This window comes from Stegastes partitus, unplaced genomic scaffold (genome assembly GCF_000690725.1).
Source record: "Stegastes partitus isolate 25-593 unplaced genomic scaffold, Stegastes_partitus-1.0.2 Scaffold1569, whole genome shotgun sequence".
In the NCBI taxonomy this organism is placed as follows: domain Eukaryota; kingdom Metazoa; phylum Chordata; class Actinopteri; family Pomacentridae; genus Stegastes; species Stegastes partitus.
The window spans coordinates 28,528-47,077 of NW_007579300.1; positions in this window are offsets into that span (position 1 = coordinate 28,528).

Genomic DNA, 18,550 nt, shown 5'->3' on the forward strand with positions numbered 1-18,550 from the left:
GGTGTGAGCAAACATCCGCGGAGGTGTCGGGTCTCGGACTGTGCCGCAGCAGATAACGGCAGAATTAGTGACCGCCAAGAGCAGTAAAGGCCCCCGTTGATGAAACCGCCGAGAGGTGATAAGACGGTGACCTCAGATTGGCCAAATGAAACAGACGGGATGCGGCGGCAGGGCTGAATTCTCCTCCGATAATAACAGGATGCAGCTATTCATTGTTGACTGCTCGGCGAGAGACGAGAGGCGTCGGGCGGATTTGATTTTCTCCTTTCGCGTCGATCGTTCCCTTCTCGGCGGAAATGAAAGGTGGAAATATTTTATATGGGATTTCTCCTTTTCATTCATCGATTTTTATCTGGCGCTTAATGCCGTGCGCTGTCACATTATTACGCCGGCATTAAGGAGAGTATTTTTACCTCCTCTCCACGCTGAGAACTGTGCACGCGGCGGATCAGTTGTCATCAGAGGGCTAATCCGCTGCCTCTGTTTACTCTAGGAATCTATTTCCCCCCTCTCTGATCCGCTCGCACAGCTGCAGCCTGAGTGTCGAGGGTATAATGTGTGCGATTGGCCCAGAGCCTCCCAACAACGCCATTATGCACTCTGTCTTTGGCACCAATGGCTACTAATGATTGCTCTCCCGCTGCAGCTTTGAATCCGTGTGATGGGAACTGGGGGGGGGGGAGGCAGAGAGGGAGTGGGTGGTGCACTTCCTGTCTCAACTGAATCAAACCTGCGTGCTCGGCCACTTTGCTCCCCCTCAAACCTGCACTTGGCTTTCGGTTTGGGATTTTTTTATTTATTTATTTCCTGCGCCTTGATTACAGTATCACAGCTGCCTAATGGCGTTTTCATAATTACATCAATGATAAGTTGTTGTTGTCAGGCCAATCAAGAAAGCAGTTCTTCCAGCCAGGCTTAGAGAGAGCGGTTTGTCAGAACTGGTGTTTTTTTGGGGGGGCCCAAGACTAAAAGCTACCACCTTTGTCATTTGTAGTCATTCTGTGTCTCTTTTAACAACATCATCCACATAAAACAGAACTCTGAGACGTCTTGTACCTCGTTTGTCGTTGTTTTTGTCCCGTTGTTTCACCATTTTTGAGCCTCTCTGGTTGTCTGAGTGACTTTGGGCTCATTTTATTGACCGTTTGTATTTAGTTGTAGTTGTTTTTGTCTCATTGGTTCATGATTATTCAGCATCTGTGGCTGTTTTCAGTAACTGGGATCATTTCTAGTCTCTTTACTGCCAGTTTGTGTTTTGTTGTGGCTGTTTTTGGCTCATTGGTTCATCATTTTTATGATTCTACTGTTGTTTTGAGGAGCATCGTGGTCATTTTGAGTCTCTTTGCAGTCCATTTGTGTCTTGTTGTGGTTGTTTTTGGCTCATTGGTTTATCATTTTTATGATTCTACTGTTGTTTTGAGGAGCATCGTGGTCATTTTGAGTCTCTTTGCAGTCCATTTGTGTCTTGTTGTGGTTGTTTTTGTCCCATTGTTGTTTCAGTTTTGAGCCTTAGCGGTAATTTTTAGTGTCTTTATCGCAAGTTAGTTGTTCCATTTTCATCTTTTCTTTGTAATTGGTTTAGTCTTGTTCTTCATTCAGTAGTTTTCAGTAGCTTCTTGCTCATTTTGAGTCTCTTTGAAGTCAGTTTGCATCTTTGTTGTTTCTTTTTTGGTCATTTTGAGTCTCTTATGATCATTTTCTTCCTCTTTTTTGGAGTTTATGTCTTATTGTTTTGTAATTTTTGAGCCTCTGTGGTTGTTTTGAGTCTCTTTCTACTCATTTGTCATGTCTCGTCTGGTTTTTTTGCCTCATTGTTTTATTATTTTTGAGTTTCTGTTGTTGTCTGAGTGACTTTGAGTTCAGTTTATTATCTCATTGTAGTCGTTTTTTCCTCATTTGTTCCTAATTGTTTAGCATCTGTGGCTGTTTTCAGTAACTTTGTGATCATTTTGAGTCTCTTTGTAGTCCGTTTGCATCTCTTTGTGCTTGTTTTTGTCTCTTCAGTTTTGAGCCTGTGCGATCATTTTTAGTGTCTTTATCGTTAGTTTGCATGTTTTTGTAGTTGTTGTTTCATCTTCATTGAGTCTATTCTGACCAACTCTTTCTTTGTAATTGTTTTAGTCTCATTATTTATTCAGTTTTAAGCCTCTGTGGTTGTTTTGAGTTGCTTCTCAGTCATTTTGAGTCTCTTTAAAGTCAGTTTGCATCTTTGTTGTCACACTGTTCATGATTATTTAGCTCATGTGGTTGTTTTCAATAACTTTATAATCATTTTGAGTCTCTTTATTGCCACTTTGTTGTTGTTTTTGCCTCATTTTTTCAGTACTTTTGAGCTTCTCTGTTGTAAATCCACTTATACTCGGTTTGTATTGCTTCGTGTTTGTTTTTTTCTTCTCAAATCATCCCTTTTGTGGTTGTTTTAAGTCGCTTTATGGTCATTTTTAGTCGATTTGCAGTCAGTTTGCGTCTTTGTTGTTGTTTGTGTCTCATTGTTCCTTCAGTTTTGAGCCTCTGTTGTTGTTTTCAGCAGCTTTTCAGTCATTGTGAATGACTTTAGTGTCAGTTTTTTTTCTAGTTGTTTATGTCTCATTGATTCGTCATTTTTTAAACCCCTGTATTTGTAACTTTGTCATAATTGTGATTGATTTTATAATCAGTTTGTCTGTCCTGTTTGTTTTTTCCTAATTGTTTCATTACTTTTGTGCCTCTGTTTATGTTTTTAGTCGCTTTATGGTCACACTGGCCCTCTTTAGCATTCAGTTTGCATCCCTTTGTCATTGTCTTCGCCTTGATATTTCAATATTTCTGAGCTTCTGTAGTTTTTTGAGTCTCTTTACGGTCAGTTTGCGTCTCTTTGCAGTTGTCTTTGTTTTATTATTGCATCATTTTTGAGCCTCGTCAGTTGTTTTGAGTCATTTGTTGTATTTTTAAGTCTCTTTCTGGTTCGTTCTCATCTTTGTGTCGTTGTTTTTGTCTCGTCGTTTCACTGTTTTTGAGTTTCTGTAGGTGTTTGAATCTCTTTATAGTCAGTTGGTACTTGTTTTTGTCTCATTCTTTCATCGTTTTTGAACCGCTGTAATTGTTTTGTGCAGTTTTGCATCCCTTTGCGGTCGTTTGACATGCCTGCTTAACAAGAAACATGAACCATCATGCAGAGGGTGGATATGTGACCGTGTGTGCCACTGGGCCTACGACTGGTTGGCCAGTTTGGTAACACAACCATGTCAGGCCAGGTGCTTCTTATGGCTCATCCTTGGCTGAAAATCTGCTTATCTCCCTCTAGCTGCGCTCCCCTTGGATTTGCAAAATCGGTCTGAAATGAGGCATTAAATAAGGATTTATCTGAACATTAATTTCGCTGATGCTAAAACTGCAAAATCTCACAAGTTCATATTTCACTCTACTTGTTCGAGTTGATCAGAGAACGAAGTGGCCAGATAGGCGTTCGATGTAATCAAATCTGACTCAATCACGCAATAAATAATGCACCAAACCAGCACTATCTTTTCCATCTCCTCCCTCGCTGTTACTCTGCATTGTTGCTAGAAAGCATGTGATGGCCTGCTCGCCGTCCTCCCCGCGACGCCGGCGTCTTCACTCCAGCAGCTCGTATTTCTGCTCAGCAGGAAGCGCCAGAGTCTCGCAGGTCCTCATTGACACTGATCAGCCGACCATGCGCTGTTTTGATTTCCCTTTGATTTGACAGTCCGGGTGCACCGTTTCCCCCCCTCACTAGAAGCACAACTTGCTCGCTGACACGCGCTGTGCATTGGTATTTCCAGAATGTCATCCCCGGCAGACGGCAGGCGGGGCCGTCCGAACGCGGCTGAAGTTGTCATTTTCGTTTCAAATACTAGTTTCTGATTTATGACCATCATTTTTTTGCCCCCTGAGAGCTCCCACCTGCCAGATTGTGATGTCTGAAGCTCGCTGTGTTATAACAGCCCAGACACACAGAAACACAGAGAACCGGTAGGGAAGACAAATGCTTTAAAATAACCGTCTAATGCAATTAGAGGCCGGTTTCCACCTTTTTTTTTTGTTTGTAATCCATGTTTACATTAAAAACTTTCACATGGCTCTGTTCCACTGAGGAACGCCCCGAGGCGAGTGTTACATCTGGAGGAACATGAATGTGAACTCTGAGCTGTGTTTTGTATTCCTGAGGTGAGGAGAGAATGATGGAGCTTAACAAGTGAACACACACAGACACACCAACAACAACAAAAAAAAGAAAAAGAGGATCACACTTGGCAGGAAAATATGTTTGCCCTCATTTTACCTTTGGGAAGTTGTTAACAATGCTTCTAGTTTGGGAGTTTTCGTTTGACTTTTTTCTGTCTGGATAGACTCGTCTCTTGCTTTGTATGCATCGTAGGAAGTTTGGTGTTTCATACTACTGACAGCTACTACATAGACAAGTACATTTATTGACTTGCTGCTTCAAGCGACGGCATGTAATAACGCTTGAACTCGTACTGTGTCATTTCTGACATCGTGGGGGTCTTTTAATAAACAGCAAATAACAAGAGGTGTAGTTTGATGATGCTGTGAAGCAGCGTGGGATCATGGGAGATGACTTTACCAACGGAAAATGACAGAAATCATGTTCATGGACGAGGACTTTAGGTTTAGTCACATAGATGCTGTGCTTTAGATGCTGTTTGCTGGTTTATTATTGGATGAGTCAGCTGTGCAGTATTTCATGTTGTCATTTCTCAGGTGCAATATTTCATTTTAATTTGCAATATTTCATTTTCATCTCATGTTTAGGGGCCAATATATCATTTCATTATTACATAACCATGCGTAATATTACTTATTACCTCAGTATAACTTGGAAGTTTTTTTTTACTAGCAATTCTAGGTTTATTTTAGCTTACTAGTTTTATTTTTAGGGGCTGCAAGGTGGAGCGGTGGTTAGCACCGTTGCCTCACAGCAAGAAGGTCGCCGGTTCCGGTGAGGGCACCCGGGATCTTTCTGCGTGGAATTTGCATGTTCTCCCCGTGCAGCGTGGGTTCTCTCCAGGTTCTCCTGCTTCCTCCCACAAGGTCCAAAAGCATGTTGAGGTTAATTGGTGATTCTAAATTGTCCGTAGGTGTGAATGTGAGTGTGCTTGGTGTATAGCCCTGTGATAGACTGGTGACCTGTCCAGGGTGTCCCCTGGGATAGACTCCAGCCCACCGTGACCCTAGTGAGGATTAAGTGGTGTATAGATAATGGATGAATGGATGGATGGATTTTATTTTTAGTAATGCATCTTACTTATATCTTATTGCTTTAACTTTTAGAGTCTGCTTTTCTTATGGTATGTCATTGTTTTTTTTCTCAGTGATATTTGACACAAAAATTTCCTTGGGGAATAATAAAATTTTAACTTAGCTTAGCATGTCTTAGCTACCCAAACAGCTACAGAAGCTAACAGTATGTGACGAAACCCATCGCTGTTAACTGGTTAAAAACTAGGCATCGATTATAGGACCAGATAATAGTCAGATACATTTTTCCATTTGTTGGCATTTTCTTCTAAAAAAAAAACAAAAAACAATTCCTATTAAAATCAATACATTTCAAATGTGCCTCTTTGGCTCCAATTCAGCCTCCTCTCTCTGTGCAGGCTCCACTCTGTCATCTCAAGCAATCTGATTGGTTAGACGTCAAGAGCAACAGCCTATGAACACTGAAGGATAAATGTAAACATATATAAATAAAAGTGCCTCAACAAAGTTTTGCGTTGGAGTTTGTGTCACTGTAAATGTTGACAGCAGGCTTTTCATTTTTACTGCAAATATATAATATTCTGCTTAATTACTTTGATAGAAAAGCCTGGATCCAGGGAAAGTTTATAAAACAAATCACTGCTTCATCTTTCTCGCTTGTACTTTTATGGGCCTTATGCGGCACCATAAACTGCCTTTATTCTAATTGAAATGTCTGCCTATGAATCCAAATCATTTTTATATGACTTTCTGAAACCCTGATAACAGTATATTGGCTGCGGGAACCTTCTCGTTATCTGTCTCTCACTCGTTCCCCTGCCTCCTGATGTCAGACTTTGTCCTTAACAGACTCGCCCTCCGCTCCGCAGAGCTCTGCCCGCCAGGCCCGGTATTTGTCGCATTTGCTCGCGAATCCGTTTCAAGCAAATTAGTCGGGCAGCTTTTTAGCCCCGGCCGATCGGAAATCCTTGCGCAGCTCGCGTCCCTTTGCAGGGGAACAGTGGAAGGTCAAGTCAGCCACCTCGGGCGATCGAGCAGCTGGCCTGTTGCTTTATAGCAGAGAGCAGAGAGGAGCAGAGCCGGCTCCAGGCAGTCGGAGATCCTCTCTCCTTTACCACCTCCCCTGTGTTCTCTGCTGCTGCTGCAAACAAAGCAGGTCATTATCTTCAGTTATATTGGACAACTATGCAGCAATTAGCCATCACAGCAAACGAGAGACTTCACACAAATCTTTGAACATCGTCTTGGCGTCTCACCAAAAAAAAAAAAGAAAAAATTATACGGCACAGAAACAGTCGTAAAAAGCTCAAATAAAACCGATATTGAGTTCTTCCCTCATAGCTGTGATCAACTTTTTATGGAGCCGATGTTCTTATCGTCTGTATTCTAAAGGACTCCGGGTTCCTTTTTAAGCGGATCTTTCTGCTGCACACCTCGTTTCACGTCGGAGCTTCGCCTCGTCGGGGTCGGCGAGGTCGAGGGCTGCACGATGCATCGTCTCAGCGCACAATAGTCACATCGCAAGAAAAGAGATTTAACGTGCAGCAAATTGACTCAAACCCAACATTTTTTTTTCTCTGCTGCTTGATAGAAAATAAAATCTTGCACAGTTCTCATTTTCAAATCTGTGATAGAAGTCTCTCTGATAGAACATAATTTATTCACTTGCTCTGCTTAATTTAAGGCTTCTTGCACACACACAGTTTTCTGTTTTAACTTTATTCACAAGATGCCGGTTTGTTAACACGCAGCGTCCACATATTGCGAATGAGCGAAGAACATGAACGGTGAAGAGGGAGATCTGGTTGTGATAAAAAAGCAACGCAACATCAGTTGAATGGAAACATTTCAGACATAGAAAGAGTGATGTTGACTTACAAAAAGAGGAGTTTGAAATTTGCTGCCACTACCCAAAGAAACATGGATAATCTGACTATGATGTGATGAGTGTGGAGTCCAATCTGAATATAAAAATAATCTGAATAAAACTGTATAATTCATCCCACTCTCACCCAACCGGTTGAGGCAGATGGTCGTCCCTCCCTGAGCCTGGTTCTGTCGGAGGTTTTTTTTCCCCTGTGGGGGTTTTCGGTTCCTTCCCACTGTTGCGGACTGCTTGCGGACTGCTGAAGCTTATAGGGAATCCAAATGTTTTGGATTGTTGGGTGTTTCTGTCTCTGCCTTTGTGAAGCGCTATGAGATGACTTGTTGTTGTAAATATGCGCTATACAAATAAAATTGAATTGAATTGAATTGAATAGCATCTACGGGAAAAAAAACTACTTTGTGCCACATGAGAACGCTTCTATATGTATTGTTTGAGCTTTTATTACCATTTTTTATCCCCTAAGCAGATGCCCTCCCTTTAAAAACCACCCCACTTGTCCTAGAATGATGAATTCTGGTGAAAAATCCTGTATTTGTTCCTTCATATCGCAAAAAAACAAAAATATCTGCCATTTTTCTTCCAATACTGTCCAAAAACAATCTTTCAAAATCAAATAAATAAATAAAACACCAGAAAATGAGATGCTAGGAAAACCCCAAAGTGCTCACTTTATGGCCTAAGTTTTAAAAAAAGCCTCCCGAAACGATGGGTCCCCGGTTCCTCGTTGAGCGGAGGTATTAGCATGTACAGCAGCAGCCCGCCGGGCCTCTCTTTACGACCACGCTTTGTGTTTTCCAGACCGACACCAGCTTGACTAAACAAAGGCACGACAAGCAGGAATTAGTCAGACATCAGACAGACGTCCTCGTTTCAAGGTTTTTAATTGATGTTAAAGTTTTGAATATTTCCGAACCGGAAATTGCTTTTTTTTTATTTTCATGAATTTCCATTTCTATGCGTCGGACTCGGCTCAGGGTCAAAATCTATACAGCGAAAAAAATGAAATGTCGTTTTGAATGTGCGGAAATTCTTTACCATGTGCACTTTATAATCAACTCCATTCAGGCAAAAAAAATCCTTGTTATTAAAACCCACGCCATTGCTGATACGCGGCAGGGATTTGACATTGAATCAGAAAAGCTCGATAAAAGGGGCCGACGTCGATAACGAATCTCCGCCGGTCGAGGTTATTTGGTTTGTCTTTGTCGGAATCCAGCCTCCTCACCCAGTTGCTTATCTTCTGTCTTAGGAGACGAGAAGTTTTAATGAGTTATTTTATTGCCTGCTTCGAGGAAGTATCCCCCTGCTAGCAATCTCACCTTTAATATTTCAAATCATCCCTCACCCTCATCCCCGCACAAAAGAATACTCGGTGGGTATAAGCTGCATATCTGGAATGCCTTTACTTACTATAATTACTTCTTAAATCAGCTTGTGATCTGGGCTGATTTGTCCCATCTTCAAAGCAGACAAAGTCATTGACTTTTAAATTTAATGGTATAGATCTGTTTTGACTCCTGCCCCTGGGATGCGGGCAGACGCTTCTTTTCTGACGCTTTTGTTGCTCCGCTGCGTTATTACCAAAGTGAAATAACAAGACACACGCCGGTACATCGCGGCGGCTCGGCTTTTGTTGGCTTGCGCTACTCGCAGGGATGTGTCAAGCGGAATGTGGGTACCAGAATCTATAAAAGAAGATCCAATTATAGTGTTACCCTCCCTGGGCATCACCGAGTCCCTCTCATCTTCCATTTTTGTCTTTTTATTTGTCTCCTTCCATACATACGTCAAACTCCTGCGTGACGTATAAAAGTCCCTGTATTCAAATTTCCCCCCCGTGGCACAAGTGTCCCACCTGTCGAAATCGTCCTCGTCTTTTCTTCTCCCGACTGGGTTAAGGAGCACCCCGCCAGGTTCCACTTCTATCTCCGTCGCCAACCATGCACCGCCGGCCCTATTAGAAACCCAAGGGCATGGCTAACACAGCACAGAGGCCCGGGCAGTGACAAATTCACAACAAAGCTTTTTCTGTGAGGAATGAAACTACCATGGAGGTTGAAGGGAATGAGAGGCGAGCGGGAGAGTGAGACCGAGTGAGGGAGGAAGGGGGAAAAGGAAAAGAAAAAAAAAAAAAAAAAAAGAGGCTCGTGTGATGAAAGGACATGTGGCCCCACTGTGACAAATGTTCTCCCGACTTGTGATTTATCATGGTCTAGAGACTGAGGGAGCTGCACGGGCAGCAGCACCAGCTCAACCAGTGCAGTTGTGGATAATACAAATGACTTCTCAAAAAAGAAAGGAGAAAAAAAAAAAAAAAGTATTGTGTTTTTACCATTTGCATGTGCTTATGTATTCATTTATGTGTCACGGAGTCACAAAGCGTACCTTTAAGGCCATAAGGAGGCAGAATATCAATGCATTTTTACACTGGTCGCTCTCTTTTTTTGCAGAAACTGAACATTGTCTTGGTTGTATATGCACCAGTTTTGCCTTTTGCGTGTGTTTATGTATTCATTTATGTGTCACAGAGTCACAATCTGTACTTTTAAGGTCATAAGGAGGCAGGACATTGTTACACTGGTCACTCTTAACCATGAAGTTCACGAGACTCTTTGGCATCACAGTTCCATTTTGTTGCTGTTTGCATGCGTTTATGTATTCATTTATTTGTCGTAGAGTCCCAGCTGTACTTTAAAGGCCATAGAGAGGCAGGAAGTCATTGCAGTTTTACACTGGTCACTCTAAACCATCAAGCCCCTGAGTCTTTTTTTGCAGAAACTGAACACTGTCTTAGTTGTTTACACACTATTTTTGCCTTTTACGTGTGCTTATGTATTCATTTATTTGCCATGGGGTCACAAACTCTACGTCAAGGCCATAAGGAGGCCATAAGGAGCCAGGATATCATTGATTTTTTTTTTTTTTTGCCTTCACAATGAAGCCCATGAGTCGTTTTTTTTTGCAGAAACTTTGCATTATCTTAATGCCCCTATCGATTAAAGCTGTTGTTTACACTATTTTTTGTCCAACAGTTTCTATTTTGTATTCATTTATTTGTCACAGAGTCACAAACTGTACTGTAAAGGTGATAAGGAGGCAGGAAGTCATTGCATTGGTCACCACTAACCATGAAGCCTGAGTCTGGTTTTTGCAGAAACTGAGCATTTTTGTTGTTGTTTACAGTATTTTTCACTACAAGTTCTAATAGTTTTTTTGCCTTTTGCATGTGCTTATGTATGCAGTTATGTGGCATGGAGTCACAAACTGTACTTCAAGGTGGAATATCACTACATTTTTACATTGGTCGCTCTTAACCATAAAGCCCATGAGTCTTTTTGCAGAAACTGACCATTATTTTAATGCCCTTATGGATTAAAGCAGCTGTTTACAATATTTGGCCCCACAGTTGTATTTGTTTTGCATTTTGCATGTATTTATGTATTTGTTTATTTGACATAGAGTCACAAACTATACTTTAAAGACCATAGGGAAGCAGGAAGTCATTGCATTTTTGCATTGGTCACCACTAACCATGAAGCTTATGAGTCTGGTTTTTGCAGAAACTGAGCATTTTCTTTGATGTTTACAGTATTTGGCACAACAAGTTCTAATCATTTTTGCCTTTTGCATGTGCTTATGTATGCAGTTGTGTGTCATAGAGTCACAAACTGTACTTCAAGGTGGAATATCACTACATTTTTACACTCTTCGCTCTTAACCGTGAAGCCCATGAGTCTTTTTGCAGAACTGGAGCACTATCTTAATGCTTCATGGATTAAAGAAGTTGTTTACCCCGTGTTGCACCACAGTTCTATTTTTTGCCTTTTGCACGTACTAATGTATTCATTTATTTGCCGTCGAGTCACAAACTGTATTTTTTTTAGGTCAAAAGGAGGCAGAGTATCATTGCATTTCCACACTGGTCTCTGTTAACCATGAAGCCCATGAGTGTTTTTTTTTTTTTTTTTTTGCAGAAACTGAGCATTATCTTAATGCCCTCGTGGATTAAAGCAGTTGTTTACACTATTTGGAGTCACAGTTCTATTTTTTCATTCAGGCAGAAGAAGAAAACTGCTGAACCGCACAGTTTGGTGGCTTACTGTTTATTGAATAAGCTTTAATGGAGCACGCTGCCACGGCGCCCGGACCGGTTGCACAAAATTAAGAGGCAGGTTGTGCATTATTTTTTGTTTTTGTTTGCACGAGAATGCAAATTTTTATGTCTTCATAGATTTTGAACACTCGAGTTCCCAGGTTACCTCTTTTATTTGGCTTCTGAAGCAACGTCTCCCATCGTTTGTCACGCTGGGTTGTGTGTTATGGCCTGTAAAACGAAAAACTGAGGGAATTGTTTTCACAGTTATTCAAAAGCATAATGATGAAAATGTGAAAGAGGAAACAGACTTTCGAGGAGAAGGATGATGTTTTCCTGCTTCTCTCACGTCATCTCTTAGCCCGATTATGTAACTCTGTGTGTGAGGTCTGATTATTCACAAAAGTTTATTCACATAATGTTTGTTTCTAATAACGCTTTTAGTGCAGATAAACCGGGGGGCACTGTTTTGTCATCATTTATTTTTTTGTCTTGCATTTACCTTCTCTACAAGTCACAGAAAAACACAAAACACATTATCGTTCCCATGATATGAGTCAGAACAGCATTTAAGAGGATCAGGTTCCTCTCTTCTCTCTGTCTTTGCTTTCTCGTAGCTGCTCAGTTGCTTCATTTTCGAGGAACAAGATGTTCCCGTTTGACGTGGCAGAAAATGACAGAGCTTATTCAGGTTGTTGCTCATTACTGTCGTTTCCCTGCTACCCTGCGCACATTTACTGTCAGTCCGTTTGAAAACACCAAAAAAGTAACACAGGGCGTTTATTCTAGAACTGTAATTAAGCATCGCTTTGAATTACTTGAGCTTTACTGTAGTATTCATGATTTGTGGATGTTTAAACTCGTGCATTATTTCTAATGGCCAGCAGGAGGCGACTCATGTGGCTGCATAAAGAAGCTTTGCTTTGAGAAAATGACCCTTTTTCTCATTTGGTTTACATCCTGAATTATCATTATTTGAAGTAGTTTATGTTCTCAGCTGCTAGTTCTAAATCTTTTTTCTTACAATATGGTGTCATTTTAGTGAATTTTGGTCCCATTTAAGCTAAAATAAACGATACAGCAGGGTGATACTACCTTCTAAGTGACTATTTACTATAATATGGGCGTGCATAGTGTCCTCAGGTATCCACTGAGATCCACCCCTTACTTCTTGCTTCCAGTTTTTTGGGTAGAGGATGACAAAAAATCTAATTTGAGGCTTCCAAGCAGTAGTCTACAAACCAAAGTGTGACACCACTGTGGTTACGTTCATCTTTTTATACAGTCTGTGATTCCAACATACTTGTTTTTTTATCAGTCATGTTGAAAAAAATTTAATAAATTGTCACTTTTAGGAACATAATTGCCGAGAAAAAGTTTCAGCGTCGACACAAACTACTCAGAGGAACCCATTATGGCTCCAATTTTGAATTAATTTGCACCGTCTTCCCAGAAAACCAGTAATTTCCAATACAGATTACACGGTGCTGCTGTCTGATGTGTCGGCATCAGCAGGTTTTAGCTGCAAACTTGTCGTCTTCTAATAAAAGCGTGACAATACGGTCGCAAAACAACAGGACGGGTTAAGATTTGGCGGAAAACACACACAAAAAAAAAAAAAACAGCGCTGTGCAAAGGTTTGTTTGTATCCGCCACACAATGCCATGAAATCATTCTGCAGCATGAAAACAACCCCGGATCCACAGCCAGGGTCAGAGAGTCAGATAGCATAAAGAGACAGAAAACACCAAGGCAGCGTAAATCTACAAAAGAAATGTTCTCCTTCTCTTGTAGCTGCCAATTACCTTGAAAAACTGAGTGTACCTTGGAGGGCTGGTGCTGCTTTAAAAGGTGCACCAAATATTGATTATATATCGGCTTTTTTTCCCCCCTTTTTAGCTGCACTTTGTGGGAAGTTAATTGACAAATAAGTGTCTGTGTCAATGCCGCAATTACCTCCAAAAAAAAGAAAAAAAAGCGAGGTGTCATTATAAAGAAACCATCATAGAAGAATGAATGCTTTCCAGCCACATCAATTTGGTATAATGATAGGACCCTGATGACATTTGATGCCTATTCAAGACATTTCCTCATGACTTCAGCTCTCGCCATCTTCTGCAAAAAAAAAAAAAAAAAGTGGAAGAAGCCCATTGTGCAGGTATTTTTCTCTCCAGGTCCCCACTTCGCCCGTGAAAGGAGTCCCCCGGACGTGGCGGTGAAATGCCCGGTTGGAGCTGTCCATTAAGTGGTGCTGAAATCTATTTCAGCACAGCGAGGCTTTTTGATGGTGTCTGGATCAGTATCGGGAGCTGTCCTTTTGCCTGCCGCTGAGATGTGTTATGTGCTGGCCTTTTAGCGGGGGCCCTAAATGTGTTAGCAGGTGCTATTTGGAAGTGCGCTATTATTCTAGGTGTAGCAGGAAGTGTTAGTCCTTGAAGAAGTGATACGCTGCTGAATCAGCCACTTGTCATCTCCTAAAAAAAAAAAAGAGCACGCGAGATAGTGTTATTAATCACAGCTGCTTTGATTGCTTTGTTTCACAGTGTCTGAAAATATCCTTTTTTTGTGAGTGCTGATATTTTCTGATCTTTTTTTCCCCTCCAAGATTGGCTTAAAGATAATTTCAAAAAGCTATTCACGCTCAGATCAGTTTTCGAAGCATATTATACGATGCAAAACACAAAGCACCGACTTGAAGCCAATCCTGAGCGAAACCCCATTTAATGCATGAAGCAGCCGCCGTTGTCATGACAATGGAGCCCTTTCAAAAACAAGATGATGTCCATGCAGCACCTATTAAGAATATGTCATTAGCATTTAGCAGGGGAAACAGGATTGTGAAGTCGAGCACGAGGAGCGACGATAACCCCGTTGGCTTCCCGCCTCCTAAGACTTGCTCTTATTTCCCAGCAGGGAGAACGTACTGAGCGCGCACGCAGCTAATGAGGACAGAAAAAAACTCATTCACGACCGCAGACGTGCTCATCGGCCCGGCGCTGGAAAACACGGGCACGGTTTGCGGAATCCGGCTCTGTTGACATTTCACGGCTGAGTGGTGTGAAGGCTGATGAGTCACACCTGGCATAAAGTGCTGTATGCCGACGAGAGGTGAAACTGCATCCTGATGCATCCGCGCTCTGTCAGGATGACGGGTCCGAGCTGTATTTACGTAACCGGGGAGATGGAAAAGCAATTACTTTTCTCCAATATTGTGACGCTCGCCATCATGTGTCAGACAAATAAGAGTGGAGGGGAAAAAAAAAATTGATGGCGCGGTCGTCGGCGGGCGAACCACCTGCTGGGAAGTCTCAGAGAGCGAATCTCAGACCTGTGGTCCTGCTCCGTGTCAACGCCAGAGTAATCACTTCCAGCCTGCTCGACCTCTCTGGGGGGATGTTTTGTGAGCAAGCTTCTTCCATCATGTACTGGTTCTTCACATCAAAATGCACAATCCAAGAATAAAAAAAAACCTTTAGCCGGTGAGGAAACTTCCTTAAAGTATTTAATCAAAACAAGCCGTGGTGTGCTGTAGTTCTGGGCAAGTTTTGTTTTTGAACCATTCCGTTGCACTTGCCTATTCTACTCACTGGGGAGTAGCTGCGTTGGAAAGGGTTTGATATAGGAATTAAAGTAACGCTGATAGATGGCTTTGGCCATATGCAATGACAGAATATGTTCTGGGAGAATGGAGCTGGCTATAACTCAGAAAATACTTTTTTTTTTTTAGATTCCATTTTCTCTACAAATGGGTGTGTTGGGACATATTTTGTGGATGTGTGCATGCATAAACTTAAAGCCAATGAGGGACTGTGTTTTGTGCGTGCAGGCTGCAGACACTGAAGCAACACTCGGTTTAACTAATAGTTATATGGTAATTAATCTTTTCTCAGAACCTAATGCTCCGCTCTCCAAGTTCCAAGCATTTCAACAAGAGACTTGATCAAAAACACACCAGATTTCCTTGTAATGTCGATGATCCCTCTCATACCCGTTGGTCTTAAACGGGGATTTAACGCTTTAGTTCTCCAAATATCTCAATTAAAAAGCCCGTGCAGCCAGAGCACTCGAGGAAACAACTGTTTGCTTTATGCAAACTAAAAGCTTTGGACAGACTTTGCTTTGGTTTCTGAAATGAAATTGAGGAGAGAAAACAGAAATGTAATTCAGTCTGTGCAACAATTTTTGGGTGCTTTTCAGACTCGGCAGCCCTTTTGTTTCCTGCTCATTTTGAAGCATCCACTTCTTTCTTTTTGTTATTCGTATCATTTGTCCGTCTTCTTCGTCCGCGGAGGCTGTTTTGAAAGCATGCAAATGCGGTAACCGCCCCGTGCGCCCGTCAGTAAATCTCTGGACAGCGCCGAAGAAACCCGACTACAAACGCCGGCCTCGGAAATTTGCAGGGTTAATTACAAATGTCTCTTTAACAACAGCAATTATTCTTATCTATATAATCATCACCCAGTAACCACAGGTTTGTTTCCAGTAATTACTGAGCTACAATCAGCCGCAAAACTAATGCATCAGCGTATAGGATTTTAAGTGGCAAGTATTGATTGCTTTGGAGTTTTAATTTGGCAAAAGCGCCTTCAGTTCATCAGGTTGGCTGCTCGCTCGCCATTGGCAGTGAAATGATGAGGCAGGAAGCGAGCGGATGGCTCCATTTGTTTGGACAGGTTGGCACTGTCAGTCAGTTAATTCCTAACTTTGCAGGAATGTGTATTTAAACAAAGCCACCCCCGGGAGCATTCATCACGGCCGTCGCCTTGTCCATTTGTCAACATCAGAGACATGAGGTTTGTACACTCACTCTGTAACACGGCAGCGGTGAAGGTAGTTATTGTGTTCTTGGCTGCCGCGGTCCGATCACATAGCATCCGTCATCGGCCAATAGGGCTTTGGCCGAAAGTGGCCGTCATTAGTTTGGAGCTGATTGATTGGCTGTTGAGGAGTTCTTTCGGTTTCATACATCACTCTGCTGAGTTGCTGCAGAAGGCTGCTAATGTGGTCTGGAGCCGCAGATGCTCACTGGGTGGCTTTCATTCTTTTTTCATATGTCAGAACTTGCGACACAACCATTAGAGGCTTTTTTTTTTTGCTTTTTTTTTCCGGCAAAGAGTGAAAAATGTGATGTGTTGCGCTTTTAATATTTTTGAAGAACAAGAGAAGCTCGTTTCTTTTGAGGCTGCAAAACAGACCTTGCAGCACACATTTGCGGATCTTTTGTCAGTAAAACACTTTAATGGGTTTTATAGACGATCCAGCAGCATGATCCAAGACCTGTCTTTGTCCGGTTGGTCATTTACTCAACACCAGACTGAGATATCTAAACAACCAACAAGGGGATTCCTCTGATTACTTACATATGGTTCTTGTTCATTAGTGAAGCACCTTAACGACTGGCGATGGATTGCCTTGAGCCATGGTGCACACATTCAGGTGAACTGTTTTAACTTTGGTGGCGTTTTAACTTTTCATGGTGCCATTATCAAGGATGCACAGTTCTTCTAATATGACTCTAAATCCTCATTTTGGCAATTAAATGGACAAAACTCTGACACAGCTCATAGAAACACTGCACTCAACATTAAATCAAGCGCTCTCTAAACTAATGGAGATGTTTTGGCTTTTGGGAAACCGTCTGCAGCCCGGAGCAGAAGAGCAGTTTACAGCAGAGAGCATCTGATGTTTGCAGTTTGGATTTAGGGCAAGTGAGGTTAAGCAAGAACAAATCTTGTTTCTGTGCTGCCAAACAACACAACTAACTTATTCAACCACCTGAAAAAAAAGCCCTCAAGCGGCTGTTTGGCGAACGTGTAAAGGCCAAAGAGAATAACGGCGCCGACGTAACCTCATTAACTCACCGTGTTTGTTCAGCATCAGCTCAGATTTCCATAAGAGCGACGTTATATGGCGTGTCATTGACTTGCATAATGTGACGGTGAAAGAAGTGCTCTGTTGATTTGGTTTGGGGTCGAAAATGCGGCGTCTAGGAGATGCACATTGAATAAGTCTCATTCCGATGCAAAGATATGCATCGTAGGAGCAACATAGCTCAACGCTGAACTGAAAGCAGCGCTCTCTTTAGAGATGAAAGACAACTATTAGTCTCTAAAATCGATGATTATTCATGATAAACAATCATCATCTCAATATTCATTAAAACAGCTGTGATTTTCATATTAGCCGTAATCACGCAGCTCTGTTATGTTGTATTTCTAGTGTTTATATTTCTATCAGGGGAGATCGATCTTCTGCAGCGGCTCCGACGCTTAACAACAGCCTTCTTCTTTCAATAAAACGTTCGTCTTTTATTGATATTTTCAAGAGAAATCTCAAGATGTAAATGTTTCCAGCGGCTTTGGACTGCTCTTAACGGTCCTAGTATTTCATATTTATCTTTAGAAACTGATCTGACAAGTTGCAACCCTTCTTTCACCATTTTTAGTATTTTATACTATTTTCTTTAGTTTTTAAAATTGATTTTACATGTTTTATATTGTCTTGAAGGCTGCACGGTGGAGCAGTGGTTAGCACTGTTGCCTCGCAGCTAGAAGGTCGTTGGTTTGCATCCTGGTGAGGACACCTGGTATCTTTCTGCATGTTCTCCCCGTGCAGCGTGGGTTCTCTCCGGGTTCTCAGGCTTCCTCCCACACAGTCCAAAAACATGTTGAGGTTAATTGGTGATTCTAAATTGTCTGTAGGTGTGAATGTGAGTGTGCTTGGTTGTCTGTCTCTAAGTGTAGCCCTGTGATAGACTGGTGACCTGTCCAGGGTGTCTCCTGCCTTCGTGACCCTAGTGAGGATTAAGCGGTGTATAGATGATGGATGGATGGATGTTGGCACATGGTTTTTGCTGCCTCTCTGGTAACATGTGCAGCCCTTTGGTTAACTTAGGTTGCTTCTAAACGTGCCATATAAATATCTTTCATTTGATCTGTTCTATTTTTCAAGTCAAATTTTCACTTGTATTCATGTTTAGTGCTAATTAGCATTGCTAGCTTACTAGCACACCTAAAGAAGGCGGTAAATATGGCAGATCTATACCTGCCGGCACCGTTGGTAGCTTGTAAGCCAAAGTTCAGCCTGGGAGCACCACTGGCAGAGCTGTAGAGGCGTTTCGACTAAGCAGGGATGGAAAACATTGGCCCCCATTCAGCCCTCGCTCTTCCCCAGTTAGAAATACTGACTATTCTGTTCGTATTGATACAAATTCCTTCACATTTCCAACACAGAGAAACCTTTTATTCTCTGGGGACTGCTCAAAAGTTGTTCATGTGAATTCAGAAGAAAAAAAAAAGCTCATAAGGCAGGTTGATTGAAAGCAAATTATGAAAAAAAAAACAGGCTTT